Here is a 9,108-nt window from a genome sequence, read left to right as displayed (position 1 = left end):
CTAGAAGAGCACATTGGATCCCATTACGGATGGTTGTGAGCCACCATATGATTGCTGGGAATTGAACTCAGGACCTCTGGAAGAGCTGCTCTTAACTCCTGAGCCTTCTCTCCAACCTGGGCCAGTCCTATTCTAAACAAGCTTAACAAACGAATTGGTTTCCCAAGCTGGACTTATAGCGAAATCCCGCATTGGTTGATATCAGTGCTGATAAGGAGGAGGAAGGTGTTTCTTTATGTGTGTCCAGGGAAAGAGTTCTCAAAAACAGCCAGCAATCTTAGCAATCTTCGCATCCCCTCCCTCCTCCCAGCCATGCTCCAGTTAACAGGCGCACAGCCACGCCCAATTTTTATGTGGGTGCTACGATCTAAAGTGAGGTCCTCCAGCTTACACAGCAAATGCCCTTCCCACCGAGCCCAACCGTGAGAGTGCGTGGGTGTGTTCCTCTAGCACACTGGGTTTTATGCAATCCTGGGGCCTGGACCCAAAGCTTTCCGTGGGCTTGCTTAGCGCTGTGCCGCCGTACATATCAGTTTTATTTTCTTTAAACTTTGGTCCAGCAAAGTTACTTTTGGTATTTACTATCTGCTGGGCACACAATGTTCCCTTGGAGATCCAGCTACAAAATAGCGACAGGGAATCCACGGCCTACTGGGAAAGATACCTGGTTAAAAAGGATTAGACAAAAATGTGGGCAGTGCTCCAACAGCAGTGTGTGTGGGATGCTGGAGGAGAGGCGAGGCCCTGCACCCAGATCTGGGGCTCAAAGGGACAGGATGATGGAAAAGGTGGAAGGGTGGAAAAGAGGGGTGCGGCTCAATGGAACCCTAAAGAACCTGCTCTGAAAAAGCAAACGGGCTCCTGGAGATTGATAACCGTTCCCCCAGTGCAAATGGAGGGAACACTGTGGCAGGGTAGCGACACTGCGGTGGGGTAGCAGGCTAGGGCCTACCACTTCCACTGGCTAACCTGACCACACGCATGCTTAATCTGTGTCCCCATCCTCAGTCCTTTCCTTCTTCCTGTCCTCCCGAAAGCCTTTCTTTCCTCCCTTTATTAGAATGACAGCAGCGGAACGCCTGAGCCACCTGTACCCTACTCCCGGGGATCTACCTATAACGGGAGCAGTCAAACGAAAGAACTCATGGGAACACATATCTTACACACACACACACCCCCCCCCCGTTGTTTTGTTTTCTTGCTGTTTTGTATGCAAATCCGGACGGTCTGCTTCAAATTTATACCAACCCTGCCTCTGCTCCCAAGAGTGAATATATATTTTTCTCTCTCTTTTGGTCTTCCCGCCCCTCCCTCTCTTCCTCCCCTCCCCAAGTCTATTTATTTAATGAATATGAATACACTGTCGCTGTCCTCAGACACACCAGAAGAGGGCATCAGATCCATTACAGATGGTTGTGAGCCACCATGTGGTTGCTGGGATTTGAACTCGGGGCCTATTTGAAAAAGCAGTCAATGCTCTTAACCACTCAGCCATCTCTCCAGGCTCCCCTGCCCCCCTTTGTTATTGAGTTTATTTTTTTTCAGATAAGGCCCAGGCTGGCCTCAAATTTATCGTGTAGCCCACCTCCTCAGCGCTGGGATTGTAGACCTGTGTCACCATACAAAGGGTGTTTATTTTCACTTTTCTTTGTTTTTTTGTTTGTTTGTTTGTTTTGGTTTTTCTCTGTGTAGACCTGACTGTACTGAACCTCACTCTACAGACCAGGCTGTAGAGATCTGCCTGTCTCTGCCTCCTGAGTGTGGGGTTAAAGGTGTGTGCTACCATGTCTGACTTCATTCTCACTTTCTTTAAAAAAAAATAAAATACACAAACACCCCCCCCCCAATATATATATAATAAAGGCTACATAGCCTAGGCTGGTCTTGAACTCAGGATTCTTCTAGCTCACCCTCCAATATGCTGGAATTTCCAGGCATGTACTACCAGATCTAGCTCTTATTTTAAAAATTGGGTACAGCTGGTAATTTTAACATTCAAAAGGGAAAGGTAGAAAGGTCAGTCTCGGTATATAGGCAGTTTGAAGCCAACTTGGGCTACATGACATTATCTTGAAAAAGACGAGGGGCTGAAGATGGCTCAGTGGTTAGGAGCAGTGACTGGTCTTCCAGAGGTCCTGAGTTCAAATCCCAGCAACCACATGGTGGCTCACAACCATCTGCAAGGGGATCTGACGCCCTCTTCTGGTGTGTCTAAGGACAGTGACTGTGTGCTCACATATATAAAATAAATCTTTAAAAGAAACAAGAAGCTGGAGAGATGGCCCAGTAGTTAAGAGCATTTGTTGCTTTTCCAGAGGACCTGGGATCGATTCACAGCACCATAGGGCAGCTAACAATCATGTGTTGTAAGTCCCAGAGGATTGACACCCTCTTCTGGCTTCCACAAGTTCTGAATACAAGAACTATCACAAGTTGTGTATATAGGAACATAAAGGTAAAACATTAATACACATAAACATTTATTTTTTTTAATCCAAGGGCTAGACAGTTGGCTCAGTGATTAAGACACTTACTACTCCTACGAGGACATGGATTCAGTTCCCAGTACCCACATGGTGACTTACAACTGTAACTTCAATTCCAGGAGCTCTGGAAGAACAATCAGTGTTCTTAACCTCTGAGCCACTGCTCCAACCTCTTCTTTCCTTTCCTTTCTTTTTCTTGTTTGTTTCATTTATTTTTGTTTTTTTGGGACAGTTTCTCGATGTTTCACTGGCCATACTGGAACTCACTCTGTAGACCAGGCTGGCCTCAAACTCCAAGATCCACCTATCTTTGCCTCCTGGGTGCTGGGGACTAAAGGCCCGAGCCACCACACTAGACTTGAGCCCATGTTCTTAATGCCAGCTGCCCCAAAAGTAGACCTTGTCTCTTAAGTGGGAGGGAGAAGTTAATGATTACTTTACTACATAAAGGAGAGAGAGAAAAAAAGTTGGTAAAGTGAACGAGAAACTCCTGTCGTTGCCTTACACCTTGACCCTGAGCAAAGGTGTGTGCCAATAAGTACTTGCAGAAGTGGGAGGAAGTAGGACATTGTATCCTCTGGAATTACAGCTGCCAGTGACTGTGAGACATTGTCTGGGTGCTCTTAACTGCTAAGCCATCTCTCCAGACCACCTCACTCCTTTACTTTTCATTTTGGAACAGGGTCTCACTAACCTCTCCAACCAGCCTTTGGACCTATGATCTGCCTGCCTCTGTCTCCCCAGGAGCTGGATTTTTGGACATGCGCCCCCGGGCTCAGCTATGTTGAGGAATGGGAAGGTTTTGGACTTGGATTCCTAGAGATAATATGGATAAGTTAAACGGTCTGTGTGCATCAGGATTCCTGAAAGCAGGAAAAGACAAGTCTGGTTACTGGCTGGTGATCTCAGTGTCACAAGAGAAATCATACCTAGGGGATTTTTGGTGAAATCTCTCAAATGTTTTTTTGTTAAGGTCTCATGTAGCCTAGGCCTCTGAAGGCACCTTGTGCATGTGTAGTGCACATACATATATATATATATATATATATATATATATATATATATATATATATATACAGGCATGTACAGATAAACAACTTATTTTCTGTAAAGAATAAAAAGTTGGGCTGGAGAGATGGCTCAGCAGTTAAGGGCACTGACTACTCTTGCAGAGGTCCTGAGTTCAATTCCCAGCAACTTAGAACCATCTGTAATGGGATCTGATGCCCTCTTCTGGTTTGTCTGATGACAGCTGCAGTGTACTCATATAAATACAAATAAATAAATCTTGGGAAAAAAAAGAATTAAAAGTTGAAGAGCCCAGAATGGTCATGGCACAGGTGTATAATCTAAGCATTCCAGAAGGTGGAGACTTGATCACCAGAGGGTCAAGGTCATCCTCTAGGCTACAAAAGGCCGAAAAAAGCCTGTGCTACAAGAGACCCTGCATTATGTAAGAGCTGACAAAGACAGTACAAATAAGAAGTAAAAACTACAAAGATCATACAGCTAGGTCTGCAAAGCCAGCTACTCAGGGGCCTAAAGTGGGAAACTCAATAGTTGTTCCTTTCTGGTCTTTGAACAACAGGTTTCTCATTCACTTTTTTTTTTTTTTTTTTTTTTTGAGACTGGCACTTACTGAGTTATCGAAATAAATCACTACATAGCCCAGTGTGGCCTTGAAGAACCGTCATCATGCCCGGCTTAAGGGTCTCTTTAATATTAAAAATGTAACACATTGAAGCGCTTAAGTATGTAAATGGATTTTTTTTTTAAAAAGTGTGTAGAGATTTAAAACACCAGGGAAGGCAACACAGACTTGCAATCCCAGATACTTGGGAAGCTGTAGCAAGGGAATCATAAAGTTATGATTCCTCTCCATACATAACGAATTTAAGTTCCGAATTTGAGTTCCGGGCCTGGTGTACAGGAGACCCAGTCTCATATTAAAACAAAAAAGGGTGGGGGGTGGGAAGGCAAGCCTTGAGCTACCTGCTCCCTTCCTGCTCAGGGAGGGCGGAGGAGAGGCAGGCGCTACGTTTTACACCAACGTTCTACACCAATCAGAGCGCGGTTGATAGGCAGAGCAAGAAGATTTTAAAGACCTTTCGGGTCCCCTCAACAGCCTCGGAGACTCTTGTCAGCCTGGAAACATGCCTGGTCCTATCCGGAGCGCCGCTGAGGGCTCCTATTGGCTTATTATAAAACCCCCGCCTACCTTGCTGCTCATTGGCCGCCGCGATTTACGTAAGAAGAGCCTGTTGCTGAGCACCGGGAAAGAAAAAAAAAAAAAAAAAAAAAAAAGTGATGCAGTTTTTGTCCAGGGGACTTTGGGGAAAACAGCAATATAAATAACAACCCCGGCTGCCCTGTTGAAGAGTTCTTCTGCGTTAGCTTTCGCCCTCACAACAGGCCTTCTTTGGCATAGCAGGAAACAGGGGCAGAGAGAAATGATGTTCTGATTTCACACGGTTTAAAAAAACTAGGACTGCATCCACCCTTTCCCCCTTCTGTCCATCTTGATAGGTAGTAGGGCCCGTTGGAGTGGAGTAGGAGAAAAAGGACACCACAGCAAACATTTTTTTTAAATCAAGCCACTGGATCAGCCTGTTAAAGTATCGGTTGGTTGGACCTTAAGATCTGGTCTCCATGCCGCAGACAGATTTCCGAGGGTTTTTAGCGAATTCCTTCTGTCTCGGGCAGAGGCTTTCTTCCTCTGGGATGGGAGGGTAAGCCAAAGCTATGGGAGAAATACTTAGGCTGTGAAGTTTTACAAAAGCTTACTTCTTGCTAGACTCTTCAGCAGCCACGCGATATTTACTTAGCCATTGCCTGTCTTCTTAGTAAGACCTCGACGCCATGATATGGGGCCTGACAGTCGTCTGTACAGAATCATTCGGAGCGGCTCTGGAAGCCTTTTTTCAGTCCACGGGGACTGAACTATAGCAAGATCTGACCTGCAGGGGGCGCTGCGGGCTTGCTCAACTGATCAAACTAGAAAAGTCCAGCTAATTGCCCCGAAAGCGCCCAGAATATATTAGCTTTCATATTTTACTAATAAAGGCGAGCTTTTCCAAACTTGACGTTTTCTACTCAAAATGTGCAGTAGAGGGAAATGAGTTTATCAGGACAAACACACTAGTTCTCTCTGCACATCGACCGGAGAGAGCTCTCCTTCCAAACTTCCTCGCTTTTTAGAAAACAGAAACAGATTTAAGGGTTGGGAAAGGACTGGGCTTAATTTGGTGACTAGAGACAAAAACAAACCTTTGAGTCGCTGTTAGGATCGTAGCGGACTCTGTTTTTGAGGGTCTGTGATAACTCAAAGAGGCGAGGTCAGAGTTGACCCTTGTTCAGGACCTCACACAATGCCTACTTAATGAGTAAGTGAATGTATGAGTAAGCTTTTGGTGGGTGTGTGGAGTATCTCCTTTGGATTTGTCAAACCAATCGAACCGAGAGAAGCTTCTTCCATACAAGATTTCCCTGGGCAGAAACTGTGTTCTGCAGTTGGAGACTGGAGCTGAAAAACAATAAAAATTCAAAGAAAAAAAACAAACAAACAAGGAATGATAAACCTTAGTGCCTGGAAGGGTTACATTGCAAGGCCATTATAATAAAACGGCCCAAGATTTTGATGCCATGAAATTAATTCTGAAAAAAAAAATAGATGAGAATCCCGTAAGGTTCATAGTCTGACAGGGTCTGAAATTGAAGAAGTCTCAAAAGCCTTTCAGATCTGATCTAGACACGTCTTCTCCAGGACTTCAATATGATTAAGGACTCAAAACAGCTTTGGCCAATCAGTGGCCTTAGCACGGCTGATGCAAGAGTCCAGAGAGTATGGCAACAGGAGGAAGAAGGAGACCTTGCCTGACCAAAATATGCAAGGCACGGGGGGGGGGGGTGGGGGGGGGGGATGCGTCCAACCAGTGTTTAGCACACCTCCCCATCCCTCACCCAGCTGGCAGCTTCTCTGCTGGATTTCTACCACCTGGCCTAGCAACTAGCACACACTACATGGTCAGAGCTGTTTACTGAATGCCCCACCGTTACTCTTCCTCAGATGCTCTAGTCATTGTCAAATGGTCACTGAGCTTCCCAGAGAGGCCCTGCCACAGAACCTCGCTGACACACCCATTCTAGGCCACTTTCCAGTTATGTCTCCTAATTAATAGATCTGGCTTAGGCGCCGATTACAAGTGCCAGCCTGCCTCTTAGATATTCACGTCCTTCTCTCCTCACTGGCGGGGCCGAGTTTCTGCTATGGAGTCATACTACCTCTGAACACGTTGCACATTACTAAGCCACCTGACCGTGGCCGGCACGCCTCTCGAGAGCTTCAGTTTTGTCATCCGTCAAATGGGGACATAAGGCTTACTTGAGGAGGTTGTGGTGAGAGTTATAATGGGATCATGGGTGGATCTGGGACTCTCGTTAGTAGAGCTGAATACTGTTAAAAAGTATGTCTCCTCTGCTCTGATTCTTTTTTTTTTTTTTTTTAATTTTTTTTTTTCCCCGGAGCTGGGGACCGAACCCAGGGCCTTGCGCTTCCTAGGCAAGCGCTCGCTCTGATTCTTTAGATGCTAGGTCACAAAAGATCTAGCATTGGTGTCTTCTGATTTTCCTCCACAGAAATTATTTGCCTTATAAATGGAGCCTATAGTTTTATCTCTAAAGATCAGAAAGCCTATTTTGTTTTTTTTGTTTTGTTTTGTTTTTTGTTTCTTTTTAGTCTTTCAAGACAGGATTTCTCTAGATAGCTTTGGCTGTCGTGGAATTTGTTCTGTAGACCAGGCTGAACTTACAGAGATCCACCTGCCCCAGGCTCCTGAGTGCTGGGATTAAAGACATATATCACCAGTACCTGGCTAAAGGATTATTCTTATGAAGACAATAACTCACTGTCATTCAAAAATATGTCCTGGAGAGATGGAGGAATAGCCCAAGGGAGCACTTTGTAGCATGTACAAGACCCTGATTCAATCCCAGGACTGAAAACAAAAGTCTAATACCCCAAGCCAATGAGGGAGCGATCCAGAGATAGACGTCCTTACTGCTTTAACTGACGTTTCCCCCAGCCTCATGCAGTCAGAAGATGCTGTGCCATGGACAGTCGGTTTTACCGGAGTGTGTTCACCTCGTGCCAGTGGCTGGTATTAAAGTCCGTTAACTGGAAGGAAGGGGTGAGAGCTGTAAACACAGCAACAAAGCTACACAGGGCCGGGAGGAGGTTAAAGGTGTTAAGGAACAGAGGCAAGATGACTTTCAGCAGGGATGACGGAGGCAGCTTTGGGAGTAAGCGGCATCTCGAAGGCTTCCTTTTGGCCACCAACAGGATGAAGGCTCTAAATGCTCCCTGTCGCTTCAAGGAGTAGAACTCGCAGAGGAGTATCGAAAAGTTGAAGGATCATGGGTGTGACAGATAAGACTGAAGACGTAGCTTGAAACCTATCTTGGCAGGCCTTGAGGAGCCACCTAGAGGTTTAACTTTATCCGGTAGCTGATAAAATACTACTGAAAAAAGTTTTTACCCTGGCTACTGACATTATAGTTATTTCTGTTGGTGTGTGTGTGTGTGTGTCTTTGGGAATAGAACCCAAGGCCTTTGGGTCCTAAGTGGACACTGTAATATTCTTCATCCCACAGAGTGTATGCCTTTGTATGTTTGTTTGTTTGTTTTGGTTTTTGAGACAGGGTTTCTCTGTGTAGGCCTGGCTATCCTGGCACTCGCTTTATAGACCAGTCAGGCCTCGAACTCAGGACTCCACCTGCCTCTGCTTTCTGGGTATTGGGATTAAAGTTGTGCACCACCACTAGACTGAGAGTCTATGTTGTTTAAGGAGAAAGCTGTATCTGATATAGAACTGTTTAGTAGAGAATTAACCCAAAGAGACAGTCAGTGACCAAGGGTATATTACTAGAAGCAAACTGTGCCAGATGGCATAAAGTAGAAAAAAGAAAAAAAAAAAAGCCTAAATGTAGACACTGCGGTCAACAAATTTGTAGTAAAAAAACTTTCAGATAAGACAAATATACAGCAAACAACCACACAAGGCACATCATGGAAAGTATTAAAATCCAGAGAGAAAGGCCCAGCCCAAGACTTTAGGGAGCTCAGGAGAGTGTGGGTGAACTCCCTTCCCTTTGGAAGGCATTAGACCAAGTCAGAAGATCATCTTTTGGTATCATAAGCCTAAACTCAAGACTATTTCAGGCAGGAACTGAGAAGATTAGTCGGCTCCAGCCCAGTTCAGGACTCCTTGACTAGAATAAAGAGAAACTTAAAAGAAGAGGCCTCAAGAAAAACAGTGAAGGGTTGGGGATTTAGCTCAGTGGTAGAGCGCTTGCCTAGCAGGTGCAAGGCCCTGGGTTCGGTCCCCAGCTGGGGGGGAGAGGGGGGAGTGAAGGAGATTGCTAGAAGGGGATGGGTGAATCAGGTTTAGATGAGCTGAGGGGCTGAATGGAAGAGGTGAGAACTGAGAAGTCATGAGGGTGCATGTCTAGAAAAAGAAAAGAAGGATAAAAACAGAAACTAGAAGAGCACCCACGTTTAGGGAGTGGATGGAAAAAGAGGAGTCAGAGAGGAGTGGCCAGAGGGAGAAGAGAGAAATAGACCAAG

This window comes from Rattus norvegicus, chromosome 5 (assembly GCF_036323735.1).
Source record: "Rattus norvegicus strain BN/NHsdMcwi chromosome 5, GRCr8, whole genome shotgun sequence".
In the NCBI taxonomy this organism is placed as follows: Eukaryota; Metazoa; Chordata; class Mammalia; order Rodentia; family Muridae; genus Rattus; species Rattus norvegicus.
The sequence above is the reverse complement of the archived record's forward strand: the minus strand, read 5'-3'. Positions refer to the sequence as shown.